The sequence below is a fragment of the Vulpes lagopus genome, chromosome 13 (genome assembly GCF_018345385.1).
Source record: "Vulpes lagopus strain Blue_001 chromosome 13, ASM1834538v1, whole genome shotgun sequence".
In the NCBI taxonomy this organism is placed as follows: Eukaryota; Metazoa; Chordata; class Mammalia; order Carnivora; family Canidae; genus Vulpes; species Vulpes lagopus.
This window is the reverse complement of record NC_054836.1, coordinates 61,099,904-61,115,661: the sequence shown is the minus strand read 5'-3', so window position 1 is coordinate 61,115,661 and position 15,758 is coordinate 61,099,904.

The following is a 15,758-nucleotide window of genomic DNA, read 5'->3' as shown; positions in this document are numbered from 1 at the left end:
TGGCACAGATGGCCTGTTGCATGACTCCAAAAGGTATTCACAGTATGATCTGAAGTGAATGACTTTCTAGAAATTGTACAGATCAGTGGTCCTGAGACCTGCTCTTTAGGAGCAGACGGCACCCGAAACCTTCAACAGACTTCCTGATGTGTCTCTTTTTTCATGCTAAGAAGGCTGTGGCGTGATGATAGTCCAGATGCCATGAGCATTGTATGCTTAATTCATTATGTTCAAAGGTGATACATTAATGGATAGAGTAGATGACCCTGGCAAAGTCAGCATTAACAAACCTATGACCGTCATATCGCTGAGGACACGTCAGCTCCTCTCGCTGTGAAGACTGATATAAATTCAAGAGCACAAACTAGAATAAATCAAGGATTTTCTCATTGAAGAGATATATCAAGCAATGCAGGTGGGTTGGGAAGCCACACCATCATCATCATGACGTGGAGATATTATGGAGAGTTCCCACTCATTGGAAGATAAGTCAACTACCGCCTGTGGAGAAATCAGGACACACCACAGATGAGCATATGGGGTTTCTTTTGCTCAAGGCCGTAGATTTCCTAATGTCCTTATGGATCCTTCCTGGGGCTACTTTTGTCTTGTTCTGATCCAAACATGTACACCTTAGGCACCTCCTCAATTTGTGCCCAGTCCAATCTTATGCCTGTGGATCCCAGGGGCAAAACTGAGCACTAATGGGCTCCTCGCACAGATGTGTAGCATTAAACAGGGGCTCAGGGCTTTTATATGTTGCGTACTGCCTAATAACAATAGAGGTAAATATGAGAATGGCGGAGAAGCCCTAGAACACATTCCAAGGCCTCCAGACCACATTCACTGAGCTCACATCATAGCAAACAGCACTTGCACCTAAATCCAGAGACACTGAGTTGACAAGTCCAAGCACAAAGAGGATGAGCCTCAAAATCATACTCCCCTGCCAATTAAAATCATGGATAGAGGCGTCCCTGGCTGGCTCAGTCGGAAGAGCGTGTGACTCTTGATCTCGAGGTCTTGAGTTTGAGCCCCATGTTAGGTGTAGAGATTCCTTAAATAAATAAAACTTTAAAAAATTAAGTAACTCTTTTAAAAAATAAAATCCTGTCTAAAGAAAAGATTGAGGGATGGAGCACAGTGAGTTTCTGCCATTGACCCTGCTTACTCTCCTTCATAAATGATGGACATATTCTCGATGGCGATGAAATATTCCACCCTGGCTTACCCTACAAACAAAATGCATTTTGTGTTAATTCTGTGTTTTGTTAGGAAAAAGTGTATTTTTCTTATATTTTCATAACACTATAAGTAGCTCATTACTTTCTCTCTTCACTACTTAATTTATTGTTTTTTTTTTAATCTTTTAATCCTAGTTTGTCATCATCAAGTCATATCTGAATTAAAAGCAAATTATTTCTCTCCGGACAAACCGTGACTCATTCTTCATGATGATCAAGTGCACATTTTACAATTTTTCTTCAACTGACTCATGATTTACAAAACACACTCTTCAGAAGTGAGAGCCTTTTTGTGCAATATCCTATTTCTCAGCAAGAACAATGAGTACTTGGAGAACATGATTCCACGTCAAGTACACCTCCTTCATGGATCACAGTCCTTACACTGATATACATTTTCAAAAGAATTATTTGTTGCATAGAATTGGATGAAGCAGCTAATTGGATAAAGGGGAATTAGCTAGCCAACATTGAAGGCCACTGAAAAAGTACTCAGGGTTGCACATTCTGGACAGAATACGGGTTTTAGGAGATTCTTTCCTGCCCTTTGAGAATGACTCCATGATTGCGATCATTTCAAAGCCCAGCTTAGAAGTATTCTGAGAGTCTATAAAATAGTCACATTGTTTGCAACCAGAGTCAGGTAATTTTTTAAAAAGATTTTATTTATTTATTCATGAGAGACACACAGAGAGAGGCAGAGACACAGGCAGAGGGAGAAGCAGGCTCCATGCAGGGGGCCCGATGTGGGACTCGATCCCTGGACCCCGGGGTCACGCCCTGAGCCAAAGGCAGCCACTCAACTGCTGAGTCACCCAGGTGTCATATATATATGAATATTTTATGGAAAAAGAAATGCCCTTAGACATTGATGGCCTTCTCTAATAACTAGTCCCATAACAAGAGCTTTTTGTAAAACTAATTCTTCTATATTTTCTTTGCATGGGACAACTCAATGAAAACTTATATGAGCCTTAGTCGCTGGCCCAGACTGAGAATCCTCTGAGAATCTAAGAGGATAGCTGCATATGTAAGAAAATAGGAGAAATACCTAGCTCTGTCCCCAAACACCGTTCAGTCTTACCTAGATGTTGGTGAAGACTAGGGAGCATCATTTCATGAAAGTCCATTTCTGAAGCTTTCCTGGCAGATTCCCCAAACACAGCAGGCAGGCATACGAGCTGCATCCCTACCAGGCACTTGAGACCATGGGTATGGGGTTCACCGTGTTGAGGTTTTACTGAGCAAGGCAGAGCTCCCTGCTGTGGGGAGCTGAGGACGTACTGCCCTTAAGCATCTTTCTGCAACTTCATTTCTAGCAGATGGTGTTCTGTGATGGAGTCGGTTGCAGGATGGTGACACAACTCCTATCTCCACGGTTGGAATACATTTGGATAGTCACGGTTTCAGGTAACAAAGCCTTGATCACTGCTTTCCATTCTGAGCACAAACCTGAGGTCCCCATTACCAATCATGTGCCAATGGCCTTGCTGATGAAGCATGTGTTTTCTGTTTAGGGAGATATTTTAACTTACATATGAAAGCTTAATTAGTCCATAGACTACCTCTTGTTGGGAAGAATACTGAGGATTATCCTCATAAATTTGAGATTTCCACAATCCACTGCTAAGATTTATTCTAGAAATTTATTCTAGAAACAATATGTAAAAGGATATTTAGTCTAGCCCTTGAGGTGTAAAGTTAGGTTGCTTTTTTGAGGTCTTGTTCTTTCACGTAGACATTCACGGCTATGAACTTCCGACTTAGCGCTGCTTTTGCTGCATCCCATGTTTTGGTGTTTTCTTTCCATTTTCATTTGTCACAAGATATTTTTAAATTTCTCTTTTGATTTGGCATACTGGTTGTTTAGTAGCAGCATGTTGTTTAATTTCATCTTTTTGAATTTCCCAGTTTTCTTCTTGTAATAGATTGCTAGTTTAAATGTACAGTTTTTTGCAGGTCAGTTACACGCACATTAGTAGGGTGCTGTTAAGCATTTGTGCTCTTATTTTTATTTCTATAAAGGTAAAAAGAATATGACTTCAGAAAGGAAAGTGCTAGATGTTCCATTTAATTTGGATATATAATTGGGCGGGGTCATATTGTCATTCTCCTCAAGTGTGCCATGGGCCACCCAAGCCTCACTGTGGTGCTAAGAGTTCAGGGAAGACTTGCAATAAAGAGTTATGTGTTGAATCACTAAATTCTACACCTGGAACTAATATTACACTGTATGTAAACTATTTGAAATTTAAGTAAACAATTAAAATAAGAACTTAAAAAAAAAGAATTATAGGGTGGAAATGTTCTGAGGGTCTCATATACAGCACAGTCACGATAGTTAGTAATACTGTATTGCATACTTGAAATTTGCTAACAGAGTAAATTGTAAGCTTTCACACACACACACAGCAGCTGTGTGAGGTGACGGATGTGTCCGTTAACTCAGTTCTGGAGGTCATTTTACAAGGTGTGCATATATCAAGTCACCATATTGTATAATTTAAAAATATTACATTTTGTCAATTATATCTCAATAAAGCCAGGGAGGAGAAAGACTACTAGAGTAAAGAGAATTTTAAAAATTATATCCAGGAGGATTTTGTGAGGGAGGCTTGTGACTGTTATGTGGTGTCTTTATCCCAAGGAAAGTCAGGAAAAATAATCATCCTAAGTGTTTGGTCAAAATAAGTTACTAGTCTTTTACATTTGAGAAGCTGCCTCTGATACTGGTAATGGCTGTAATGTTTATTCAGATTTGCCTACATGAAAAGAGAATGAGAAATCTTTTGTTGGTTAGAAGCTCTATCGGTTAGACATGACAGCAAAGAAGGCCCGTGGTATGGACCTGTCTTTCATCTGCTTCCACCTGTACTCAGGCCTCCATGGAACCACGGCTAAATCCTTCAGTCTGTTTTGACTTTATATGATTTTAATTGGCAGGTGCATCTGTTGACCTATTAGGTCACATGGGATATGCAGCTCATGTGATCCAATTATGATGAGCACAAGAAGCATTTTGGGGATTAGATCTTCTTACAGCATCATTGTCTATGCCGATTGATATTACAGGAGTCAATAAAAGAGGATCCAGACAAGCTTTCGGCCTTCTGTTGTTTTATTTTTCCAGTTTCCACCTCCATGACCGCACATTCTCACTCCTGTTCTCCTGTCTCAGGTGTTGTAGTATAACAGTGTGTCCTTCCTCTCAAGATTCTGGTAGAGTGAAGGGTGAGGCAGCAAGCCTTCATCAGGACTCTCTGAAGCTGATTTCCGGGAAAATAATGCCGAAAGCTGCAAATAAGCCAAAACATCATTCAGAATCAGTTCCCCTAAATCCTCAGAGTTTTTTCCAGTCCGATTCCTGATGGTGTATCCTGACCTCCGAAGTCTACCCCACATTACTCTGAGTGCCTGTTACTTAGGAAACTCCCCGCAGAGACGGCCCAGTGGGGGTCAACTCCAGGCACCACTGACGCCGCCAACTTACCCCAAGGTCCACCCCTGTGTCAGGGTGCATCTGGCCATTGACCAGCCCATTTGCCCATGTCCACAGAATTTGCGGAATATAACGGAAAAAAAAAGTTTACCCCTTAAAAGATAGGATGACACACACTAGGGAAGGATACAATGTCGCCACCCTCCTTGTCTGTCCTTAACCTGGAAGTCAGCCTGGCTATTTCTGGGAACCTTGGATATTTATGAGGGCCTAGAAATCATCTGTGCCTGTTAGAAGCTTAATATATATTTGCACGTGTGTGATTTTATGTCCGTTCACACATAAATGTGTAAAGAAGATTTCACAAGAGAATATATGTAAGATCTACATGTATGCAGGAGGACCATTGTGTTTTCCAAAAATATATTTAGCACCCTTTTTTTAAGACACTTATAGGAGGGGTAAGGCTACATTTTCTCTCTCACTCCTTTAAAAAAAAAAATCCATTTGCATTTACCTGAGCAAGCAGCTGTCGATTTGTGATTTTTTTCTTTCTTTTTTTTTCACGTTTAATTTTATTTGAATTCAATTAATTAACATTGAATGTGACTTGATCTTTCAAGGCTATTTTCATCTCTGAGTGGCCAGATTCTGAAGCCAAGGGAGTGCAAGGAAGAACACTGTGAGCCACTCCTGAATGGCACACGCAAAGTAAATGTGCGTTTCCTCTCCTGCTGGGCCTGAAACAGCGTGCTTGGCACAGACCACAGACGGGAAGCTCAGGCTGAAGACAACAGGGCTGTTAAACCACCCCGGATTTTTTTAAGACACTCTTTTCATCGACTCAGCAGTCAGCACTGCAGAAACCTGAACGGTGGACACCTGCTTCCCGGATGCCCCTGCCCCATCAGATGGTGGGGCACAGCAATCCAGCCCCAGGCAGGGAGAACGCTTCAGTATCCAGACAGGTGACAGTAAGGGGCTATTTAGGGAAAGAGCAGAGGGGAAAGCCATGCCCTCGCGTGGACGGCTCACCGTTAGATCATTCCTAAGGATGTGTAACAGGGAGGTTACCGGGGCTTGTTTTTCAAACTGGGGATTGTTATTATTTTTAATCCTCTTCATCAACTATTACCTCTTGGCTCTGAGGATACGTGCGTGCAAGCTGGATTTCTACTTAGTAGCTTCTTAAACTAGTAAGTAGTTCCAGGGTTGTAGGGGAGGATGGCAAATCACTCAAGAATCCTGGACTTTGAGCCAAGAACAACAGATGCAGCAGACTTGTGTTTTCTCAAGGATTTTCTCCTGGAGGAGTGGGGAGGGACCTTCAGTTGGGGGAGGAAGGTTGGACCCAATGTGACAGGGTTGCCTACCCGCTTTTGATACCATCTGTGTCCTTGGGTAGCAGAACCCCTGGGCTTCACCTACACAGATGACGTCCAGCTAATGACTGAACGTCCCTTGCAACCGTGTGTGGCCTCATGACAAAGATCTGGGGTGTGATGCAGGCAGAAAGGAAGGAGCCAGAGCAGCAACTTGTACCCAAGAGAGAGACCACACGGTGCAGGAGGCGAGGGTGACACCACCAGGTGCGGGCCGCCTACTCCTGAGCTGGGGCAGGAAAGGAAGAGAAAATCACACCCTGCAGGCGCTTTGAAGGTGGTCTGAGTTCCTGGCCCGGTGCCCAGTGCCCGAGGGCACGACTCATCCCTGCAGCTTGGAGTCATTCCAAGGAAGGACTGGTGTTTGCATCTTTGCCGAGTCACACAGTGCATCGCCTGCATTTGTTAAATATGCACATCAGTAGATCCATAAACTAGCAACAAAACGGAATTACTTGGTGTCGCCGTTGCGTAAAGCTTCTGATTACCCTAAGCAACGATCATTGTGCTCAAAAGTACGGTCGGCGTATAAAAAGCTGTTCTCGACTGGGTGACGGGCACTGAGGGAGGCATTTGATGGGTGAGCACTGGGTATTATTCTATATGTTGGAAAATTGAACACCAATAAAAAACAAATTTATATATATATATATATATATATATATATATATATATATATATATATGAAGCTGTTCTCGGAAATTCTATACCACCTGTTTTGTCTTTGTTCCTCTCCAAGATCATGCAAATAATCACAGCCCAGGTCGCCAAATAAAATAACCCATTACATCCCCGTTCTCTCAAGAACTGCCACTTACCCAATCAATTTTCTCGCCATCCACATGATAGGCGAGCACACACAGAGCAAGTGTGATTGAAAATTGCAGACAGTTGAGTAGCATCAGCACGACCACCAGGCCCTGTTAAGAGAGTAGAGCGCACTGGGTTGGATGTTGCTCCCCTGCCTTCTGGACCCCCCAGTCGGAGCCCACTCAGGCCTTTGGACTCCATCTAGGTGGTCCCCAAGGCAGTGACTTGCCGGGTGGAGTCTGAGCCTAAAGATGTAACGTGTTGCTTTTGACAAACTGAATTTCAGAAATAAAAAAGAAAGAAAGCCAGTGTTCCTATGAATTTTAGCACAACAATGCCTGCGTTAAAAAAAAAAAAAAGCCTTGGTTACTTTCCTGTGTTAGGATCATTTTATAAGTTGTTGGTATCATGATATTGTTCATTCTCCGCAGGAAAGATGCAGTGTTTATAGGAGCAAGTGTTCTCAATGGATAGGGGATTCAAGGAGAGATGGAAGGGGATCCAAATTCCCTTTCCTGAACCTGGCCTCCTAACTGAAACCAGGAGTGTCCTACAGGTTGAAGATCCCCTTATAATCATTCATCTGAAAGGTGCAGGGCCCAGCAGGACTGCTCTCCCCACCCTACCGTGACCTCCGGCGGCCTCACGCCTGTGGCCTTCCCGCGCTACCTTTTTTGGATTATTTATATAGTCTTGTGATCTCAAATATTTTTTGCTTATTAGATATAACTGTGCTTATTAACGTGGTTGCTTTAGGATTTATATTATATACATTTAAACAATCATAATCTATATTCAATTGATATTATAACGCTTTTATTTGTGATATAAGGACTATATAATAATATAGTCTCTACCCTCTTGGACTGGATGCTTTTGTAATTTTACACATAATTTATACATATTTTTAAGTTTCCCAAATACATTGCTATTATTTTTGTTTAAAGAGTCAATTATCCTTGGGCAGCCTGGGGGGCTCAGCGGTTTAGCTCCTGCCTTCAGCCCAGGGCATGACCTTGAGGTCCCAGGATCGAGTCCCACATCAGGCTCCCTGCATGGAGCCTGCTTCTCCCTCTGCCTGTGTCTCTGCCTCTCTCTCTCTCTCTCTCTCTCTCTCTCTCTCTCTTTCTCTGTGTGTGTCTCGTGAATAAATAAAATCTTTTTTAAAAAGTCAATTATCTTTTAAAGATATCTAAATAACACAAAATTCTTACGTATTTTCCCATGTTGTCACCATCTATGGTGTTCATACTTTGTGTAGATGCTCATTTTCCTTCTTCCTGAAGAACTTCACACTTTTTTGTATTGTTAGGCTCTGCATAGAAATTATTTTAGCCTTTGTGTGTCTAAAACCATCTTTATTGTGTCTTCATGTGGAAAGATATTTTCACTAGACATGGAATTCTAGGGTGACAAATTTTTTTCTCTCAGTACTTTAAAATTTTTTCTTCACTCTGTTCTCCTTTGTGTTTTTTCTGATGCGAAATCTGTTGACAATTCTCTTTATGTTGTGTTTTTCTTCACATCTGGCTGCTTTTCATATTTTAATATTTCATATCTCAGTCATTGGTTTTGAGAAATTTCACTATGATGAACCTTGACATAGTTCCTGTTTGATTTCTTACACTCGAAGTTCATTAAACTTCGGATTCTATAAATATAGAGATTTTTTTAAATTTTGGAAACATTTACCCAATGTTTCTTCAAATATTTTTTTCCTGTCCCACACTCTCTTTCTGTGGGGACCCCAATTACATGTCTCTTCAATAACTTGAAGTTATTTCATCAGTCACTGATGCTCCTTTAATATTTTCACATTTATTTTGTGCCTCTATTTTTCACTTTGCAGAGTTTTTAATATTATTCTTCAAGGTCATTATTAATGTTTTATTTATTAGTATTTATTTTCTTGAATGTTTATTCTGTCATTAATCCTGTCGTCCGGTTTTTCTTCTCAAATATAGTTTTCTTACTCTTTTTTCTTTTTTTTAAGTAGGCCCCATGCCCAACATAGGGCTCAGTGTGTGGCTTGAAATCACAGCCCTGAGATCAAGGCCTGAGCTGAGATCAAGTGTCAGATGCTCCACCAGCTCTGCTACCCAGGCGCCCCAAACAAAGCTGTTTTCTTCTCTAGAAGTTTGATGTGGGACTTAAAAAAATATATTTTCCATGTCTGTACTTAATTTTTGAAAATATGAGATGCAGAATAAAGTAATTCTTAGCATCATGGTCTGCTAATTCTAACATCTGTGTCTTTCCTGAGTTTGTTTCAATTGATTTATCTCATTATAAAACATTTTATTTTGTTTCTTTGTAGGTCTGGTAACTTTTTATTAGATGTGAGACATTGTATTTTTATCCTGTTGGATACAGGATGTTTTTACAGACTTGCAGGTAGAAACAGACACTGTTCATGGCCGTATGTGAATATCAGGTATTGTTCCCTCTAATCATTTGGGGCGATGCTTTCTCCGCCTTTGGTATTCTTTCATGAGCATGCACTGATAAGTACTGCAATTAATATCAAAAGAGACCTATTGAATATATCTGGAATTATCTCTGTTTGCAGATCTCTTTTCTCAGGTGCTCTCTCCTGTAGACTCTAGATGCTGTAGCTTCTCCTGACTCTCAGCTTCCCCCATCTCCTCAATTTGGACAGTTTTCTTGGGTCTGCCTGGATTCTCCAACCCTGTGCTCTGGCCAGGAAATGCTCACAAGTCAGTACGTGAGAGTAGTTTTTAGGCTTGCTTCATTTGTAAGGTTTACTTCATACTCAGGGATCGAGTTTTTTATTACCATCAATGTCCAGTGTCTTAAGAATCATTGTTTCATTTATTTCTTGAGTTTTGTTGTTGGGGGTGTTTCAAGTGAAAGGAGGCACCCAGGCCCTGTTACTCTAACTTATCCACCAGTAGTAATCCTCTAATCTTCTTGTTTTTGTAAAAAAAAAAATTTTTCCCCAAGTATAGTACATATTTCTTTTCTTCTTCCTTTGACATTCATTCTCCCTTTCTTCTACATGGCCATATAGTAGAAAGTCTGTTCACAGGTACTGGTAATACAGATAAAATATAATTCTGTACAGCAGTTATTATTATTATTATTTACTGTTTTTAATTGTATAAGTAATGCATACTTATTGTAGAAAATTTGTGAAAGAATTAATATAAAGCTGACAATGGAAATCACAGCAGTCATGGACCAAGAAATAAATAACGTTGATCCATTAGTTTGCCATTTTTCATGAAGCTATCCAATTGGGATACAGGAATATTGGGCTCTCTGCCCGATTGAATTGAATGGAATATGTTGCCTCTTGTTAAAAGGACATCAAATTTAGCTAGAACTTATGAATAAAACTCAAGTGCAGGAACTTTTTTTTTTAGATTTGTGCCTAGACTATCTGATCTCCTGATCCTGGGCCTCAGAAGTTATCAGGCTTTTCAGCATTCAGAAGGAAAATACTTACAGTTGCAACTGATGTAATGCCAGAACATAAATCTTCTTTCTCAAACTTCAGGAAGGTGATTTTTATTAAGTTGTTTGAGAGAACAAGAATTCCAGTGCTTGAAACAATTGTGCTGAGAGTGTTAGCTCTCAGGTTTCCTCTCAGCTGAAATAGAAAGAAAGTTCATTCACTGAAAATATTCAGGACACTTTACTTCAATATTCTTTTTTATAAAGATTTATTTATGTCGTTTAGAGACAGGGTATGGGCAACTGAGTGGGGGGAGGGGCAGGGGGAGCTAGAGAATCTCAAGCAGATTCTGTGTTGAGTGAGGAGCCCATTATGGGGCCTGACACAGGCTCAAGGCAGGGCTCCATCCCACAGCCCTGAGATCAGGGCCTGAGCAGAAATCAAGAGTTAGAGCCACCCAGCCACTCTTACTTCCATATTCTTACAGGTCCCCATAAACCTTTATTATTTCCTTTGCTTGCTCTGGATGGGCCCAAATAGATGTCTACCCTGTTCAAGGCTAAAGGCATTCATTTCTCTATATCAACACCATTCATGATTGTAAAATCTATCTCCAGGTTTACTCATGGAGGTCTGTGTTCTGAAACTCCAGGGGAATATATGTAATCTAAACCTGAGAGAGCTTCTGATTATATCCAGACCCGGAGTGATCAGATGAATTAGTGGAAAAAAAAGACGTTTGAACTTGTTCTCAAATGTACTGAAAGCTGTGGAACTTCTGGTTCATTGGGCTTTGTATAGGAAATCAGAGTGTTAGTGGCCACATACTATTCATAAATGTGAATTCACTGATACTTTACCAGAGCTTTTGTTTGCTTCTTTGCAGACACAACTGTCACAGATCCAGAAATAATAAACTGCTCATGAGAGAGAAATAGGCATATTAGCACTGCTTCCTGGACATTTACGGTCCACCTCTAAAGGACTAACTTTATCCTTAGTGTATATTTTTTCCTATGGAAATCCCTTCAAAACTTCAAGTAGATGATTGACTAAATTTTCATGGCTGTATTCACATTATTATCAAAATAATTGACATTATTTAAAGGTTTAAAAATCCTTACATTAAAAAAATAATAAAATAGTAAAATAAAATAAAATAAAATAATAAAATAAAAATCCTTACATAAAGTAGAGGGGTGAAATCAAAGGATTCCTGTGAATGTTTTAATGGAAGGTGAAGAAAAATGAAAAAAAAAGAGCTAGATACAAATTAATTATTTTGAGGTTCAGAGAAGGGACTATATGCACTCATACAACATGATATTCATCTCAGTAATTTTGGCCAGGAAAACAGAGAAGCTGAAAGGAATAGTTCACTACCTTACCATTATCTTCAACACTTCAATACCCCTTGCACATTTGAAGATAACTCTGTGGATGAACCAGGGATTATCTAGTAACCCAACCCAATATAGTCTCCTAAGCAAGTGAACAGGATTTTACTGTATGGCTTCATGCTACACACCTAGTACACACCTAGAATTTAACAAATAATCCCCAGCACGTAGTCCTTAAGGTTCATATTACAATGGAAGGTTTAGAATGGCTGAGATTGAACACTGAACCTTCGATTAGCATGTCTGAAAACTCTGCAGCATTTGCAGGCTAATGCACAACTGAATGGATGACTGAGTGAAGAGTTAATTGACTATTAATTATTTTAGACATAAGTCAGATGTACTCACAGAGAAAGCTGCCCATATGGGGAAGCCTATCTGAAATGAGAAGAAACCAATTTTGTGTATTGTGTAATGGAGAACCGTAATTCCAAGTGTCCCATAGACGATGAATTTCACCCCAATCATAATCTGAACCACCTGGATAAAAGACAGAACAGAATAAAGTATAGACGTCAGTGAACATTCCAAGAGAGAAGATTTCTTTGTTCAAACATAGAGATCTTTCATGGAGTGAACCCTCAGATGTCACTAAGTCTACCCCTGAAACTAATAATACACTATATGTCAACTAAATTGAACTTAAAAAAAAAAAAAAAAAAAAAAAAGCTCTTCAGTAGAGCCCAGTGCAATGACATCTCCCTCTAATGGCAACAGTTAAAATAGCATCACTGTGAAGGCTTGTCCTCTTGGCTGAGGTCACCCCGACAGGCACACACTGGTGTCCATCAAGGCTCCTCCAAGGGATTCCCAGCGCTCCACTCTACCACCTTCCAGTCAACCCAGCCGCCATCATCAAGATTAAACAAAGCTTCCAGTCTCTCCTCTCCAAAACTCCACCTGGCTAAGATGCACGTACCCCCAGTTGCCTGAGATGCTCCTTCAGGAATCTCTGCAGCTTGCCTGGTGTGTGTCCTGAGGCGTTGGATGTCCCAGCCTTCCCTAACTGGATACCTTGGTTTTGATTGAAGGAAATATCCACAGTTATCCCACTGGTACCCACAGTTTCTCCCATTCTGTAAAGAAACCATCTGTTACCAGCGTCAGATTCACTATCCAGCATTGACTACTCATTACTCACGATACTCTGCTTGTCTATGAGGAATATTAGCATGAAGTAGACACTAATGTTCCCATTTCTGCAGACTTTATATCTCAAAGTCAAAAGGGTCTCAAGCCAAGCCATGTTTGTCTATGATTGCAGATCCCAGCAGTACGCCCACATTAGGCCCCTAGCAGCAAAAGTATGAAAAATAAAGGAGAAAGAAAATGATGGAGCTTTAGAAATATCATTTATCAGGTGTGTGGGAAATTTTCTAGGTTATAGAAATCTGTCACTCTTGTATCTGGGTTTGAAAGAAGTTCTATGTGGACTAGGTGGCAAGATGGTCCAGAAAGAACTACTTCATATTGTAGCATGTATAGTGCTTTCTCTCTTTCTTTTTTATGACCAAAGAATATTCCATTATAAAGATATATTACATTTTGTTTATCCACATCAGTTGACAGGCATGTTGGTTGTTTCCACTTTTGGACTATTATGAATCCTTCTATTGTAAACATTAATGTGTAAATTTTTGTATGTGCATATGTTTTTAATTCTCCTGGGTGTAGACATGCGGTGGAATTGCTGGGTCCTATGAGAAATGGCCAACCTGTTCTACAGAGTGGATCAGCTATTTTCCATTCAGCAGTGTGTGACGGTTCCAATTTCTCCACATCCTCACCAACATCTGTTACTGACTGACTTTTTGGTTTAATCGTTCTAGTGGATATAAAGTGGTATCTCATTGTGGTATTGACTTGGAGATCCCTGTGACTCATGATTTTGAATATCTTCTCATATGTTCATGGCCATGCATGCATATTCTTTGGAGAAATGCCTAGTCCAAGCCTTTGCACATTTAAAATTATGTCATTTGTCTTTTTAGTATTGACTTACAAGAGTTCCTTACATATCCTATATACAAGTCCCTTATCTGATATATGATTTGCAATTTTTTTTCCTATTCTATGGGTGACTTTTCACTTTCTTAATGGTCTCCTCCAAAGCCCAGCTTTTATTGTGATGAAGTCCACTTGATTATTTTTCTTCTGTTTCCCACATATTTGGTCTCATCTCTAAGAACCCATTGTTAAACTCAGGGTCATGAAGATTTATTCTATATTTTTGTAAGAGTTTTGTAATTTTAGCTCTTAAATTTAGACTAATCCACTTTGGATTCATTTTTATTTATGGTATGAACTAAGGTCCAACTTCATTATTTTGCACATGGCTATCCAGTTGTTCCCAATACCATTTGTTGAAAAAAATGTTCTTCCTACTTTGAATGGTTTTGGCACTCTTTTCACAGATCAGTTGACTGTAAACAGACACATGAACTTATTTCTGACTCTCAGTTTTATTCTGTTGGTACTGATGTCTATCCTTATGCCAATACCGTGCTTTCCTGATTATTATTGCTTTGAAACTGAAAATGTGAGTCCTACACTTTGTTCTTTTGCAAAAACATTTTTGCTATATGGGGCCTCTTGCAATTCTATTTGAATTTTAGAATCAGTGTATCAACTTTTAAAAAAGTAGCCAGGTGGGGTTGTAAGAGAGAGAGAGAGTATTGAATTTCTATAGGTCCCTGGTGGCTATTGCCATTATAGCAATATTAAACATCATAATTCATAAACATATTTTTTCATTTAACTATATCTTATTTGAATATTTTTGTAGCATTGAATTTTATACCTCTTTTATTAAATGTATTTCTAAATACTTTTATTCTTTTGGATGTTATTGTAAAGTGTCTTATTAATTTCATTTTCAGCTTGCTCATTGCAAGTGTATAGAATTACAGTGATTATTGTATATTGATTTCATACCCTGTACCTTCCTGATTTAGTTTATTAGTTCTTTTTTTTTTTTTTTTAGGATTTTATTTATTTATTCATGAGAGACACAGAGAGAGGCAGAGACACAGGCAGAGGGAGAAGCAGGCTCCATGCAGGGACCCCGATGCAGAACTCGATCCCAGGACCCTGGGGTCACACCCTGAGCTGAAGGCAGACGCTCAACCGCTGAGCCACCCAGGAGTCCTAATTTTGTTACTTCTAATAGATTTTTTTAGTGGATTCCTTAAGATTTCCTATACACACAATGACGTTATGTGCCAACAGAAACAGTTTTGTTTCTTCCTAATTTGAATGTATCTTATTTTATTTCTTTTCCCCCCCCATTTCCTATTTGCCTAACTAGGACTTCCAAGGACAATGTTGACAACAGTAGTGGTGACTACAGACAACCTTATCTTATTCCTACTCTTGGGGAGAAAGCGTCCAGTCTTTCACCATTAAGTATGGTATTACCTATAGGATTTTCATAGATGCCTTTTAAGAAAGTGCCCTTCTATTCCTAGTTATTGAGTGCTTTTATAACGAAAAGTGTTGGATTTTGTCAAGTGCTTTTTCTGCATCAATTCAGATGATCATTTTCTATCAATGGTGCATTTTTTTTTTCTGTGCAATGATGGTGCAGTACATTAATTGATTTTTCAGGCTTTAAAGCTACCTTACATCCCTGGCATATATCCCACACAGTTATGGTGTATCATTCTTTTACATGTCGCAGGATTTCTTTTGCTTATGATCTGTTAGGATTTGATCTCTATGCCTCAGCAACACTAGTCTGCAGCTTTCCTCTATTGTGATGTACTTCCTGGCCTGGTATCAAGGTAAGACTGTCCACACAGAAGGAGCTTGCAGGTGTTTGCTCCTCTTCTACTTTTTGGAAGAGTTGATGAGAACTTGATAGTAATTCGTTGAATGTTTGGCAGAACTCACCTATGAGGCCACCTGGGCCTGGGATTTTCTGAGGGAATTATTCTTATTAATAAGCCAACCTCTTTACCTGTTAAAGATCTCCTCAGATCGCTTACTCTTGAGTCTTGTCAGTACTTTGTATCTTTTGGATTTTGAAATACATTCCATTTCAGCTAAGAAACGTATTTGTCTGCA